Below are 16,427 nucleotides of genomic sequence, written 5' to 3'. Positions count from 1 at the left end.
AGAGCAGATATCTAATCCCTTCATCTGCAAGGCTCTTTGTGGTGGATTCCCAAGGGAGCAATTTTCGATGGGTCAGTTTTGCCTGCAAAAATGAGCTCCCCCTGCAATTAGGCAAGACTCTGTATGCGGTTGTTTAGAGCAACTGAAATGGAACCCATGCTTTTGCAAGACCTGTTGAGAGAGCCTGAAGTTGTAGCTAATAAATGAGGCTAAGTGCCAGCCACAGTATCTCCAGGGGTCCTGGTGTCCCAATATTTAAAAAATACCAGGTAGATGAGTGCAAATAGCATCACACTTGCAGCAAACGCTGAGAATGCACTATACAGTGCTGCTTCTTAGGGAACTGAAAAAATTACCCCTGTCTTCATTAAGACACGAAAACTTTTCCTATTGTATAGACACAGAAGCAGGAGTTGGAAAAGTTGGTCAGCTGCTCATGCTATATTCTTAGGTCTGGAAAGGGCGGTAGTGTTTCCCACTTATCCCACTTATCACACGCTGAAATGGTATAGTAGTGGTTCCCATTGAGACACTTGAGGGTTAAACCTTTTTATGGGCCACCTTATTTTTCCTTATTTAGCTCTATGCTCCATTTCAGCCCTGCCAACACCCCCACTGGTTTACGACCTCCCTCAAAGGAACTCCAGAGCTGTTAGGAGCTGTTGTATAATTGTAAATGAGTTAAGCTGGTCGGGAGCCTAATTGCTGCTAAATGACTCGATTGTCTTGTACAGATAGCAGGAAGGTCTCTCTGCTCCCATCCCACATGTACAGTGCAGGACTGGGGTTACGTAGCAGGTGGCTGATTAAAATAAAAATAAAATGCAAAGGCCACTGGCCTGCCTAGTTTGTCAGATAGCTGTTTCCAGTCTGTGGAGCTAACTGGTCTTCTTGAGCTTTTTAACAGGTTGGTGCTGCTCAGTGGGTTTGGGAGGCACTTGCCCTCAGGAGCAGGGCATGGATGCCAAGCACTCCCTCTGGCTCAGCCATGCTTCCCAGCCTCTGTGGAAATCCACATTATTTGTATTGTGCAACCTTTCTTTTCTGGTACCCTGGCACTGCCAAGGAGCTTTAAGTGCAGCTCCACACAGAGTGTGTGGCACGTGCAGGTCATTTCTAAATTGCACTTTCTAATTAGCACGTGCTCTGCTGGCTGGGCTGAGAAGGAGCTGGGATCCTCCAGAGCTGGTCTTAGGGAGTAAAGCCTGTGCAGTGAGCAATTTGATGAAATGAGCTCCTTGTTGCCCAAGCTACAGGAGCAGACACCTCCTGGGGAAGCAATGGGGCAACTAGCTGTCGAACTCCATGCACTGACCTGTCTATCTACCCTTTTCAGTACAGAGAAAAGGTAAAAAATTGCAGGATTGAAGCCAGGCTCTAAGGAAGGGTCACAGCCTGTGAGCAGTGCTGCTCAGAGAACGTAAAAGCAGGGACTGGTGGGGTGGATATCATGCATAATGCTGTTCCTGGCAGTGCTCAGGGTGTGTGACATCGCACCAAACTTGCCCAATAACTGCCAGTCCCCTCTAAGTGTTCTGCTTCACCAACTGAGATATTTAGGAACAGCATCTGTGGAGAGGTAGGATCACTCCAGGCCAGGCTGTGTTTGGCATGTGTTTCTTGGTCTGTGAGGAGATACAGGTGTATTGCATACAATTTCTGCTTCCACTGAGGGGCAAATACCAGAGTGAATGGCCTTTCAGATGGCAGGAAGCTCAAGATGTGGGGCAACACATAATAAAATATGTCACAGTGGAAAATTCCAACACTCAGAAGACCATAGTTTTGTTTTACTGTCATTTGCATTTGAGCATTACCACTGTGATGAGCAGTGCAACAATTGCTTAGAGCAAGTGTTAAAGTTGTCAGGTTTTTTCATTGAATTTTGTCACAAAGGGAAAAAAAAAAAAAGTGATGCAAAAAGTAAGATAAAACTTTAGTCTATAATAGAATAAATGGGGCAACGCTTATATTAAACCATATTACTGAAGCATCATTGCTTCTGGGTGGGATAACTGCATGCACTTGCAGGGCTCAGCAATAGGAAGGCAGCTGTGATGCCTTCGGTTAATGAACACATTCCTGCTGTCATCAGCCCAGGCACTGCCTCTACACTACCCAACTAATAAAGGAGAACAAGGTTGCTTTGAGTTTTTAATATAGTTCCTACCTAATGTGTTGCTCCTGTCTGAGTTTGGCTTTGAGCATCAGGTATTTTTGTAGCCTCAGAAGAAAACTCAGGGGTTTTGAAGCCATTCCTGCTTGGGGAAAAGAAGCCATTAGCGGAGCCTTGTGCGGCAGCTAGCATTCATGCAGGGTGGTGGCATTCTGCTCATTGTGATGCTGCAAGATGTGGCAAGATAAATCATTTTAATCACAGAGCCAGTGGAGAATGTTGCTTTCTCCCCTCAGATTTCCAGATGACCCAGGTGTAACAATGAAAGAAATAATCCCTTGAAAGGATTTGTAGCTGCTTCATCAGCAAGCTTTAATACACCATAGGATGGAAATATATGGGAAACATCTGTCAATGTGTTGGCGTTTTAAAACAAGGAGAAGAAAAAAATAAAAAACAGCAAACAAGGGAACCTCCAAGTAGACAAAATGGAGTCTAGCTGGGAAAGACCATCCAGAAAGAACACTGTTTTGCTTTTGCTTACAGTTCTCAAGACATAAACTTGCTTTGTTGTTCTGTGCTAAATCCTCAGTGCTCTGCCTGAAATGTCAGAGGTCAGTTTACAGCAGGGCAATTCCAGGAGGCTTTGTAAGAAATCCCAAGAGCATCCTGGTGGGTTTCAGGTGCTTCGATTATTTTCCGAGGTGGGGCAGCTCTCGGTGGTGAAAAGCTGAGCTGAAGCAGTGCTGTGTAAGAAGGCACAGAGAGGTGGGTGGTAGTCCACAGCCGATGTGCTGTGAACCTCTGGGGAGCCCAGGCGCTTGGCAAATGCTGTTCCCCGTTTTCGAGGATCCTCACCCATGTAGTGATGCCAGAATGAGATCACCAGGAAGGGAACCCAGCATTGAAATTGTGTAAAATGCTTCCAAGTTTGTGTAGGTGATTGACTTTCTTGGTGAATGATGACTGCCTTTGTGTAGGAAAGAGCTGACTGGGGGGGAAACTCTTCCCAATAAGTCCACCACTCCCTCTCCCCGCCTGGTGCTTGGCTGTCTGGTGAAAGACTTCCTGGAACAGGGGGATGGTGTCCCATGAAAGTGAATACAAACCCATTAAAAAGAAGTTAATAGACCAGAGTACAGCCAGTTACTTCTTGGAGTACATGCAGAGTGACTTATAACCCTGTAATGTCTATATACCAGCTACTCACCTCTTGGTCATGGTGGCTGCTGGCATTTCTGGAACAACTTTCTTTTTCCTAAGCTTATCTAGATGGTTTCCTCTGAATCTTCATCCGTGAGCAGAAGGCAGGTGACCAGGCTGGGGGCTGAGAAGCAAGATTATGTGGGGATCAGCCAAAGAGAAGGACTTCGGTTTCTGTTGAGAAGTTAGTGTGGTCTGGACACCACCAGAAAGTTTTCTATTTGCATTGTATTTAGACAGCAAAACTCATCATTGTCAACAGAGAAACTCGGAGGCCTGTCTGACCTTCCCAGAGATTTTTCAATTTGGTCTTTATTGGCACATAGATCTCAAAATTGATGGCCTGTGCAGGAAGAGATTTTATTCAGTTCAAATGCAGACAGGAGGGGATGTACGTGTGACATAGCCACGCACAGGCAGTGTCCAGGGAGCCGTCTGCGAGCCACCTGAGCCAAGGGCAGGATACCTTTGCTCCTGGGAGAGTATGCCTAAGTGGCTTGCAGGCTGAACCTGGCTGGTGTCTCATCAAGTTATTGCTCTGCATTGGCCAAAACTAAGCATACTTTGACTGTCACACCAACGTACTGTGAGGTGACATTTAGCACAACTGGTGCCTGAGCTCCGTGCCACGTAAAAATGTTGGCGTACCATTTGGCTATTTCGGAGCTGGAGGTACAGGTCCTATCCCTGGGAGATGTAATCTGTTTGATTTATTTAGCAGCTGTGCTCCTGCTTTTAATTTCTTTACACTGGGAACTTGTAATGAGTTTAGTGAGTTAAAATCAGATTTTCAAGGGTGGCTCTTCACTGCCAGCAAGAGAGAAAAAAATTCATCAAGAGTTTCTTGTCTACTGCTAGAAAATACTTTCCATCACCCCTAGGGAACTGTGCCTACTGGAGACTGTGAGTGATTCTGGAAGCAGCAGGCAGGCAAATCACTTATTTTATTAGCTATATTTTGCAGCCCAGTATGTTTGTACAGTAAATAATATTTTGCATAAAGTCAATGGCTGATCCTGTGCTTTTTATCATGGACTGCTATTTTTTACAGCTGCTCTTTTAAGTGTCAGCACTGAGCATTTGTTGGTGTCATCATCTGCACTTCACATTGCTATGTGCAGCAATACAACTGTTCCAAAGCTTTCTATTGTGACAGGGGTGTCACAGTTATTTGGGAGAAATGGAACCACACTTTGAACATTTTTCACTCTTTGCATGGCCACATTTATGGTGTTTGTAAAATTCTGTGCAATTTTATGGCATTTGTAAAATAGTGTAATTTTATGGCAGTTGAGAGGTGCTGTGATTCCAATGAAAAAATGACTACACTGGTTTCAGTGGGAGAGTTTTCCAGTGCCACCGAGGGATAAAAAACACACCCAAACTTTCCAAGCATAGCAGAAAACTCTTCTGAGGACAGCAGCAATTAAAGTGTTTTCTGCCTTTGGCATGTAAGTGATTATTCTTTTTATGGTAAACAGTATTTTCTGCTTTGCATGATATGTATGAGAAAAAAGTGAAGCAAGAAAACCTCTGTAGTTAAGAATTTTAATAAAGTAGAACCTCAAGGAAATTATATATTTATAGTCACACATATATGTAAAGGGGTAATCATGTTCAAAGGCTGCTAAATCCCTTATGTCGATAATTGTAAAATTTAGCTCTGTGCAAAGGGCCAGAGAAGGGGCTTTGGGGCTTGTCTCTGCTTAGTATCCACCACATTAATTTGTCCCTATCTGCAGGATGTTAATGCTCCTGTTTGTCAGAATTAAACAGGAGTGTCATTAAATACCGCAGTCATTTTTATTCTTTGCGGCTGTGTAACCTTCAATAACTATGGACAGCTCTCTCCACCTCACCTCTCCTTCTCGGAGGCTTCACTCTTAGCCATAATTGGAGGAAAATCCAGAGAGGGGCTGGAGGTGAGGTTTGTTATTGCTGCTAATTAGCTGATGCCATCACATCAGAATTACAATCTAATTCCTTGGAGGACTCCAGAGCCTCTTCTCCCCAGCTCTGAGACACATGACGAATTTACCCTGAGAAAACGGGGGCAGATGATTAGTGCTGACATCCTCCAGTTCCCTCACTTAACAGTCTGGCACAGGGTGGTTGGTTTAAGGGCCTTGGCTGAGAGAGTTTTCTTTCAAAGGTTTATTTTGTGGTTTGGTTTGGGGTTTTTAATTTTTTTTTTTTTTTTATTATTATTATGAAGAATATTCCTAGACTAATTCAACTGAATGTGAAATTTGATGAGGGAAATTTCCTCTCCAGAAGGGAAAAACAACAGCAGCTCTGATGATGATAAAATTCAATTAGAGTTGAACTTCCATTGATCGTTTTGATTTCATTTGTGTTTATCTTTTAATTAAGCTATCCTCATCTGATTTTTCATTTTTTAAAAAAGATTATTTTTGTCCTCTTTCTTTATGTGTGATTCAGGAGCAGGTGTTCTGTGAGCCTGAATGAAAAGGTATAGGGCTGCATCCCTTATTTACCATGCTGGATGGTGAAGACAGCCTTCTAAGAAGATAAGTATTGTTAAGGTGTATATGTGACATTGGGGACAGTATCCGGACCATGCCTGATATAGGCATTGTGGAGCTGTAGTTTTATGGCCACATCTGGGCTGCCTGCATCAGGTAGTTTCCCTGTAGGCTCCATGGAGAGATTTAGGCATGCTTGAAGTCCAAAAGCCCCTGACATTTAGACATAGCACATAATCCATCTCGGGGGTGGGAACAGCCAGCATCCCTGAGGGTATCTGCCACCACCAGTGCCGCGGGTGTGATCTTTGCCACTGCTGCAATTCCCAGGCAAAAAGCCACAGCTGCACCTCAGACCTACTGATTACAGCTTTTATTCACCAGGATGTGCGTCCTAAGTTTTCTCTGCCTGGAAGAAGATGGGATGCACAGCTCTGGTATGGGGGAAGAGGGGGATAATCCCTTTTCAGGCTGGGTCACGGTGCAGGCAGAAATGCAAAGGCTGTGGGGCCAGGAGAGCAAACACCAAAGAGCTGGTAGTCTGCCGAGAGAAGCAGGGCTGGGGTTTGTCTCCCTGATCGGCGTCCTCCCCATGGAAAATGAAGGCACAAAATTAATTTTGTTTCTAATAATTACTTACACTGAGTAAGAACCAGTAATTGCATACATCATGATACAGCATTTCCTGGGCTAGTGCTGGGTGCTGCAACAGATCCTACAAGACCTGAGACGACTTGGCTTCTCAAAAGAGGAGGAACTAGTTTTCACAGCTCCTTCAGCACTATTGTTCATTGTAACATGAGTACAAATGTAACTTTATTAAAGCAGCATTTCTAAGGTAGCTCATCTAAACACAGAAAATAGGAGATGCCACCATGTAGTTGTTTTCATGCAGCAGCTTTAACATTGGAAAACAATAAATTGCCTGGAATAGCAGTAAGTCCTGTAATGCTGTGCTAATGCTGCTCTGCACTTGAGTAACTCCCAGTGCAACATGTACAGGCTTCCTGCTGTAGTTTTGCTTAGTGAGTAGGTGTTTTGTTTTGTTTTGTTTTGTTTTGTTTTTTTCCCAGCAGACACCAATTTCTAGTTCTGCCAAAGACAATGGATGTTTTCCAGTTTTCCTGTTGATAACAACAGGGGCTGGACCAGAGTCCCACAGCCAGACTCACCATCCTTCCTGCAGCCTTCCCTAGCACCCAGTTACAAAGAGCTGAACAGCAGATTTTTACAAGGTATGGATCAGAAGGCAGTGTTTGCCACATAGCACCCTGTCTTTTTAGTGAGTGGTCATAGGTTATTACTTGTTTTATTTGTAGTTTGTGGGTTTCAAGAGTTAGGAAGGGCTCATGACACCTGGGGACCATTTTGGATATTTGGGTGTTGAAAATAGATCTGCTTTTTGCATAAGACACCTTGCATCCACATCAGACTTCCATCAGTCCTCAGAGAGTCTGGGTGAAGTGTGTGGACTGTGAGTACCCGGGGAGGCATGTCCTTGTGCAGGGTGAGGAAATACTCTGATTTTTTGTTCTGAAATAGGCATAGGGAAGAGGCTGTGACTGAGTGTTTTACACAGCGGAGGAAAAGGATAGTCTCAGTCATGGAGGGTTGCTGGTGGCTGGGGAGACAGCACAACTGTCTCGACACAACTCTCACATCTTGATATCGCAAGATGATGCCAAGAACAGAGAGGTTGCCATCAAGAAATGACAGCATGTTGGGTTGTTTGCCTGAGCTGGATGAATGCACAGGAATAACCTGATGCACACAACATAACGTGGAATTAGCACATGCCAAAATCATCCAGTGCTGATCACCTGAGCAACTCTCTGGTACTGGGCTGGGTATTCATTTGGAGTTTGATCCAGTGTGGCTGTTTTTGTGTCCTTTGGCTCCAAGTTTCTATAAAATAAGCAGTTTTATCAGTGGAATTTATCTTTTGGCCCAGTAGATTCTAAACTGTTTCATTCAATAAATGAACACATACATTTACACCTGCATTTAAAAACACAGATACACTCATAATATCTATCTATCTATCTATCTATCTATCTATCTATCTATCTATCTATCTATCTATCTATCTATCTATCTATCTATCTATCTATCTATCTATCTATCTTATTCTATTGCTGCCTCTTAGTAACGTATGATATTATTAGATAATAAAAGTACCTCCTAGTCTGGTCAAGTTTTTTCCATCAGTCAACGAGAGTTTATAGCTCTGCTCTGTATGGCACAAAGGATTCTTACCCTCCTCGCCATTCACCCCTCTCCAGTGATGCTCCACACAACACCACAGGCAAAAGCTAAGTGAAGAAAAAACTATCCAGGTAGATAAATTGGGCACTGATAAGTATAGGAAACCCCAAGAGGGTGGAGTGAGTCCTCAGCTCTGCCCCTTTTAGTGCTTCCATTGTGGCAGAGTCCTTAATTAAACAGTTGCACAACTCTATTTTCTTTGTGGGATCAGACTTCATTGAATGCACAACATGGAAGGACTTACTGAAAAACAGGCCTTAGTTAGGACTTGTTTTATTCTCTTTTTTTTTTTATTAACTGTGAGCTCTCAGGCCTTAGCTGCTGCCTGCTCTGGTGTTAGAAATATGCCCAGCCCACTGGGCTCTCCACAGTGCCCCACCTTGGGGGTGTTTGAGCCCCACAGACTGATGTCTTGCAAGGGTATGCAATCCCTATGTTGCAGACAGGAGCTAGGGCACAGGCTGACAAAGGCCGGGAGCGCTCCTGAGCTTGACACACCACTGTCAGATTTGGGGGATCTTATTTTTGCAGGCAAGCAGTGCCAAACAGTGCTGTAGTGTGATCCAGCCAAGCCAGGCATGTGGGAAAGGAGCCTTGCGTGAGTGAAAGCTGCAGTCTGAGCCACCAGCTGAGTATCCCATAGGAACAGGTAGCGCCAAGCCTTCCCCCCACCCCGCCTCAGATCAGCTCTTTGTCCCTGTGCAGTCCCCTGCTACCTCCTTGCTCTGTGCACCCACTGGCATCACCCCCAGTCACACCAACCTGGCTCCCCAGCAGAGTCTCCTTGCCCAGCCAGCCTCTTCTGCATATGCCAGCCCTTGTCCTGCTTTCCCTCTCCAGCTCCAACCCCTGCCTGCCATCTCACCTTCCCTGGGGAATGTGCTCCCACTATTAGGCTTGAGGAGGTTGCTCCACCACCCTGATCCTGTGATTGATGTGGTGGGGCATTCAGAAACCAGTGGAAAAGGACTCACGAGAGTCAGGGCCACGTGTTGTTCACAGCAAGCCAGGCACTGAGCTTGTGAGGGAAGTTGTGCTGACCCATCAGAATAAGCAATGCTAGGGAGCATGGACTCCCCAAGGAATGTAATTGCTATAATCTGAAGGACACAGAATAAACCTGTGCAAACTGATACTTTTCAAGGACTGATAATTTTTCCAGAGGACATTAGTTGGTGACAGTGATGACAAAGAGCACAATTAACAAAAAAGGCCACCTCCATGCCAGATTTCAAGCTTCTGCTCCAAGTGCTGTTCTCAAAAGGGTACCAGAATTTTGTCACCATGTGCAAAAGAGCACACTTTCCCCAGCCCCAAGGACTGAATTGCTTAGATTTAAGACATCAGCCGGAAGCAGACAGATAACACAGAAAAACGTTAAATTTTGAAAGTTAGAACTTTGTAAAATTCAAAGTGTCTGAGAGTAGGGGAATTGCACTGAGGAGTGCTGTAAAATGCCATGAATAAAAGATTGCTCAAACACCTGCAATGCAGGAAGAGACGTAAGACCCCTCAGTGAGGACCCGCTTTTCCTTAACTATAAGAAGGATAACCCTGGGAGTCATAGGGTAGACCCTGAACACCAGACACCTGTCTACTCCTCCTCCAGGCAAATGAAGGAGAAAGCCTCTCCTGAGTATCTCCCTACACCAGCAACAATTTCATGGCAGTGAGGAGGTGCTCCACACTGCCTGGTGCCCCCTAAAAGAGCGCACACCTATTCCTGCCTGGGAAATCCTGCTAGCATTGTATGGGTGTCCTGGGTTGAGTGAATGGTGGAGGTTTTTTTGGTGGCAGGGGAGGGGACTATCGGGGCGGCCCCCTGTGAGAAGCTTCTCGAAGCTCCCCCAGCTCCACGTCAGCTCCACTTCTGCACCAAAACTGAGCCCATCAGCTGCGCCTCTGCGATAACGTATTTAAGAAGGGATGTGGTGAGGAGCAGTGGGACTGGTGAGGAGGAGTTGCTGCAGCTGCGTGAACACCAAGGTCAGTGGAGGAACGGAGGAAGAAAGGAGGGGGAAGGTGTGCCGGAGCAGAGACCCCCCTGCATCCTGTGGTGAGACAGCAGGGCACACCCCCGCCCTCCCCCCCCCGCCACCCATGGAGATCTACGGTGGAGCAGACATTGATTTATGGCCTGTGGCTCCTGTTTGTATGATCAAGGTGCTGTGCCCGAAGAAGGCCAGGGTCTCATGGGAAAAGGCAGCCCCGCTGCTGTAATTCAGCACTGGGAGGATTGCAGCATGCGGGGGAGTCCCATGCCGGAGCAGCTCGGGAAGGGCTGCAGCTGTGGGAGAGAATCCAGTCGGAGAAAGTTGGTGACCCATGATGGAGCAGTGTGGGGAACGCTGCGGCCCATGGGAGGAATTCATGTCGGAGAAAGTTTGTGGAGGACTGTCTCCTGTGAGAGGGGGACCACGATGGAGCAAGGGGGAACAAGTTTTGGACACTCCCCTCACCGAACATGAAGGAAGTGGCAGCACTGACTGCACCCCCCATTCCCTGCCCCTGCGCCCCTGGGGGAGGAGGTAGAGATATCGGGAGCAGAGCTGAGCCCGGGAAGAAGGGAGGGGTGGGGGGAAGGTGTTCTCAAGCTGTGGCAATGCTTCTCACTGTCCTACTCTGTTATGTGTTGTTAGTGTCTGTAATAAATGTATGTTCTTTTTTTCTTCCCCTAACGAGTCTGCCTCTTGCTCGTGATCATAAAGGGGGATTTTTTTCCCCATCCCAGTCCTATCTCGAACCCCAAGCCTGGCTCTCTGTCCCTTCTCATTGCCGGAGGGGAAGGGAGAGAGAGGTGCTGCATTGTGGTTGGCTGCCAACCAGGCCTAAACCACGACAATGGGACAGCCCTAAGTTCAGAGCAGCAAAAAGAGATTAGATGGGAGAATAAAGTAAAAGTAGTAGTGGCATTTGTTCTCTGAATGCATGGCAGAGACAAAAGAAAGGAGAGGGGGAATAGCAAGGCTCCAGAGAGTGGAAAATTAGTGACAGGCAAGGTTTATATTGTTGAGAGCCCTAAGCATTTTCCTAGCTTCAGCAGTCACAAACAAAGCAAAGGGTACCGTCCCAGAGTCAGGAACGTGCTTCCTGCAGAGAAAGAAAGAGAAGCGTTAAATTGGCTTTTCGTATTGTTGAGGAGCAGATGAAATGGCTCTTTTCTGCTATTGGAAGCGTTCGAAACCATTAAAAGCTGACAAGGCCCGGGGTCTGTTAGGCTGTAAATAGCAGCATCTATATTTAATCGAAGATGATGAAGGATTCAGTGAATTTCTGTCCTGTAAGCTTGACATCAGCCGTGTGACAAAGACGAGGAATGCAATGGCAAAGAATGTGACTATAAAAGTTTTGAAATGCGGAAGAAGGGGGCAGCTGCTATGAATTCCTGGCACGCAGTTGCTGGCTGGTACTCTTTAATTCTTTAACAGGCTGCAGATCCTTCAGGTGTCCAACACGTACCGCTTGATATGCTGGTCCCAGAAAGGGTCACAGTGCCAATGCAAGATACCCCATGAGGGGACATCCTCTCCTTGAAATGCCTATGAAAACGGCTGTTGGAGTAATGAATCATTTTTTACTTTGAGACACACTTGTGTTTTTTTTTTTCCTTTGAGCTGATAAAAAAAAAAAATCTGTTTGGGTTTCCTTTTACAGCATTTAATCTAAACCCACCTTGCAGCTTTGGCACCAGGTTCATTTTTGATCAAAATCTGGAGTCCATTCAGAGGGTCCAGCTCTGAAGAGCTGGAATGAAAGGCATTTTCCCTTCCGTCCCTCTCCATTCTGGTGGAGTTCAGGTCAGTTTTTATTGCTAGACACTTGAAAATAAAATTAGTCTGTGCAGGTATATTTGAATGGACGCTGCAAATGATGGATTTCAGCAAAAGCAAGAACATGCCATGAAAGTGGGGTAAAAACTGGCCCCGGAACAGAACAGGTTTGCATGAAGACACAAGCAAAGAGGAATTGCCACAAGAGGCCTTCTTGGAAGAACTGAGCTCTCCTGGTTGGATAAAAGCCCACCTGAATTATTTTACTGACCATTATATTTTGAATTAAGCCCTTATTTACACCCAGTCAATCTGCCTGGAATGCACAGATGTGGGCTCATTTGGTCCCTGAGCTAGATATGATAGCATTTTCTCATATCACAAAAATACAACAAACTACCAAGGAACAAAAAAGAAGCAGGAGCAAGAAAATAGAACTAGGCGCTTAGGCAAGACCTGTAGTCCAGGCTAAGAGGGGACATGAGGTAACAGAGGAAGGATACTTTGCAGTCACTTAGCAAAGTCAGGTCAGAGCACGGAGAGGGAAAAGGATGGAGAACTTGGTCAACAAGCATGAAGAACCAGATGTTTGGCTGCTTTAAATCACAGCTTTTTCTGACCCCAGGTCTAGTGTATACCTGTTTGGAATTGCAGAGCAGGCAGCACCGTCTCTGCACGCTCTCTTTGTGACTGTGATCAGAGCACGTGGTAATCACAGGGAAGACAAAAATAAAAAAATAAACCTTTAAAAGTAAACAACCCCCCTCCAAACCCCAGTTCTCTTTTCTAGCCACCCCCACAAAACAACAGCAGCAACAATAACAGAAAAGCTTTCTAGAGGCCCCTGGGATCTCTTACTGTGATACAGTTACAAGCCATCCAATCTGGAAATTCCAGTTAAGTGTAAAAATTACCCCCAGAATGACCATTTGATAAGAATAGCAATCATTGCACACGTGTCTTCTTGCTCTGCCCACTGGTATACATTTCAGTCAGATATGCAGCAAGTCTTCCACATTAAATTGTCTAAATAAGAATCAGGTAGTCTCAACATCCCTTCTTTATCCTTTTTAAGCCCAGATTTCCTCCTGTACAGTTATGCCCTCTTCCACTTCAGCAGCACAGGGCCCCTTCTCCCAGGTAGATGATATGCGGGCAAAACTGGTACCAACCCTGCCAACTTGCTGTGCTCCTCATCCCCTTCTCCCCGATGCATATTTACTATCCCCCCTTTGGACTTTGTCCCAGTTGCTGCCCTCTTGATTGGTGCTAATATTTGTCGGTTCTTGGACCTTGGTCATCCATCCAATTGTTTTTAATCCAATTGAGAATTTTGCCCTCAATATCTATGTCCCAGAGGGATTTGCAAGGAATGATTAAGCATAACAGATAGCTAGATGAGCTAAAGAACAAGCCAGGGCAGTCTGAGGGCTCAGAGCTGTCTGCAGTGTGCGAACACCATTGGCAGGATTCTGTCTTCCTTGTGCTGAAGGGGACTAATTTCCCTGAAACTGGTGGCCTGGCTCACTGAGAAAAGTCAGTGTGAAAATGGAAATCAGGGCCATAAGCCAGGGGGAAGGAATTGTTCAGGTTACAAGGGGTTTTATGGGGGATTAAAGGATGAAATTGTCATACGGAAAATGTGAGCAGAGTGTCATGGAGAGCTGTGAGACTGCAGAGGGGTGTCCTCTGAGAGGGCTGTAAGCCCTGTCATTTGAGTCAATTGAAATCAGGTGAGGCAAAACCTCTGAGCATCTACCATAAATAATGGCCCTTCATTTTCATCAGAGACTAGGACAAGACAGGGCTCTCCTGCCACTTGTTTCCAAGATGTTATTAAGCGAATGTGTCCTGATCCAGTGGACTGTGGCAACAGCCTTCCAGGATGTCCATCGGCCGGGAGCGTGTAGCTCCACACTGTCACCACCCATCACCGTTGTCTCAGAGAAGAGATTCAGATCTGCTGAGGGAACAAAACGTTGTCATGACTGGATTCGAGCCCGAGCTTCCTGCCAGACCCTTTGGATAGAGATGACAACCACACTTTTTTGTCTGAGAAGTGGGATGAGTCTGCTGAGAGGAAGTCAGGGTGTTTCTGGCCGGGACAAGGGTAGCACATGTGCTGGGAGGTCAGATGGACCAGTTCACTCCGAGGCAGCACAGCTGGAGCCATACACCGGCGGTGAGAAATCTGATCCCTTTTCTTCCCAGCCACCTTCTCGGGGAATACCACAGACTATTGCTTTGAAGTTAGAGTGAAACTATGACTGCACTTCTATACACAGGTTTTGCTAGTGAATGGTCATCTTCCTCAAATGACTTGTTCCTCTAGCAACATTTTGACAGGCTTAAGACACATTTATGCCCAAACCAATCCTATATGTCTGAAGGACTGTGGAGTTTAGGGTGTCTCAAAGACTGCTGTGCCCAACCTGGCATTTTCTGGAAACTGATATCAGAGTATAAAACGATGTAAAAATAGCAACCTGAGGACCAGCATAGCCATGAAACACAAGGACTTTCTTCCTTTTTGCTTTGAAGATAGGTGGGGGTTGCAGAGGAAGTGAAAGATGTCACTATTAGATGGGATGGGATGAAAACTGGAAGACTAGGAGTTGTAGGGATTTAACAAGACACCAACGTCAGAAACTGCCCCACTCTGTGCTAATTTGTTCTGGCTGCACCTCAAAATAAAATGATGAAATTGTTGAAAAACAAGGCAGTAGTATGAAATCTCTCTGGGATTTGACCAGCTGTGTATGAATGGAGATGTGACATATATCCTGAAACCTTTATTTGCCGTTCAGTGAGAAATTCTGAAACTTCATAAATAAACAAAAAAGCCCAAGCAAAATTGTCCTACATCAAAACCAACCCTCCAAGTATTGAAACCTGCTAGCAAAAAAGGAATTCTAAGGCTTTGATTTTTCAAGATGAAGTTGATGAAGTTTGTTGAGCAGCTCTGCTTCTCACATCTTTGGTCCAAACCAGGGCTTCTAGAGGACTTGACAATCGTGAAGCAGAACTTCCAGATTCTAGGCAGGCATCATGATGTGTAGGAACCCTGACCATGGAATTATCACACAGACATGTGGAGTGGACAGAAAGGAAGCAATAATCCTGGAAAGCTGCTTGGTTTCTATTAAAAGATGTGAAATTCAAACACTCCATATCCCGACCAAGAAAAAATTGTCACGTTATGATCGTCCCAGAATCCCCCTCTATGCTACACAAATATTCCAGCAGGATAAGCTGTCCCAATGCAGGCGCTGGCTTGCAGCCCTCGTCTACTTGCACAGAGTCATGCTTCCTTAGCTTTGGATGTTTACAATGCCAGTGTTTGTATTCAAGCTAATCATTGCATCGGGACAATTCACACCTGGAAACTGCACTAATGCATGGACTTCATCTAACCTAGAAACCTTAGTGAGTGATCACCTTTTTTTCTTTAAAGTGAGCCCAGGGACCTTAATTCAGGTGTGTGTGGCTACAGTGCAGTCACCTGAAGATGCATGAGGTAAACACCATAGCTAATTCCTGTCAATTTTAACCAGTTAGGTGCTTAAACCCCGTTGTTGGAGCTGAAGTTTAGTCCTGTATCTGACTGGACTGTCCTTCAGATGACAGATAAGATGACAGGGATGAAGAGGGTATGTAATAAAGATCCCAGCAGGTGTGGAAAATAGGTCTTGTGTAAGACCTATAGAAGAAAGGTCACAGTATACCAGACTTCTGCTGCATAGCTGTGGCCTGGAGAAATGAAACCCATATAGGGTAGGATTTATCTTTTCCTCTGCAACAATCAGCTACTCCCTAGCTTACAGGCTTCCCAGACCTGAAGTACATGGAAAGTTGGTACCAGCCAGACAACAAGAAAGCTATTGACTCAGTGTGATCCACTATGTAACTAACAATTAGTGTCTAAAAGAAGGCTGAAGACATGACAACTACAGTCTGGCCAGAGGCATTTCTTAAGTAAGCAACCTATTCAGAGTCATTAACCTACCTGCACTCCCATGTGCACAGGACAGTATCCCCAGCAAGCCTCTGGGTCGTGATTTGCTTTGCTTTGGGACTTTGTCATGAATAGCCACCCTTACAAGTGTTATGTCTGGGAGGAAGACCACATTTTAATGGCTTTTCTCAGTAGTTTCCCCTGTCAGTGTGCAATATATGCTGTGGCTTCAAGACAGAAGCTGGTGCAACCCTTTATACAGTGCTTTCCAGCAGTGCTTCCTGTGAAAATCAGTGGAAGCAGGATTGGATCCTGAAAAAGCAGGGGGAAAAAAAGCACTGTATGTCAGAAGGAAATGAATATTATGTAAATAATAAGGCATACAGACATTTTGTAAGTGGGCAGGCCGATCTCATTATTGATGTACAATTAAACCAAACTGTGGGGTCATACCATCTTATTATGTCTAGCAAATTAAACTCAGACTGTCTCTTTTTGTTATTGTTTCTTATGGAGTTTTGGAGCTTTCTTAATTCAGGTCAAAAAAAGAGAGGCTTCCTCATAAGCATTTTAATTAACCAGCTGAAGAATTCTCTTGCCCCCAGAGACTCATGGTACCAAATCCAGAGCTC

This window comes from Tyto alba, unplaced genomic scaffold (genome assembly GCF_018691265.1).
Source record: "Tyto alba isolate M040663 unplaced genomic scaffold, T.alba_DEE_v4.0 Super-Scaffold_2, whole genome shotgun sequence".
Classification (NCBI taxonomy): Eukaryota; Metazoa; Chordata; class Aves; order Strigiformes; family Tytonidae; genus Tyto; species Tyto alba.
Note: the sequence above shows the minus strand (reverse complement) of the source record.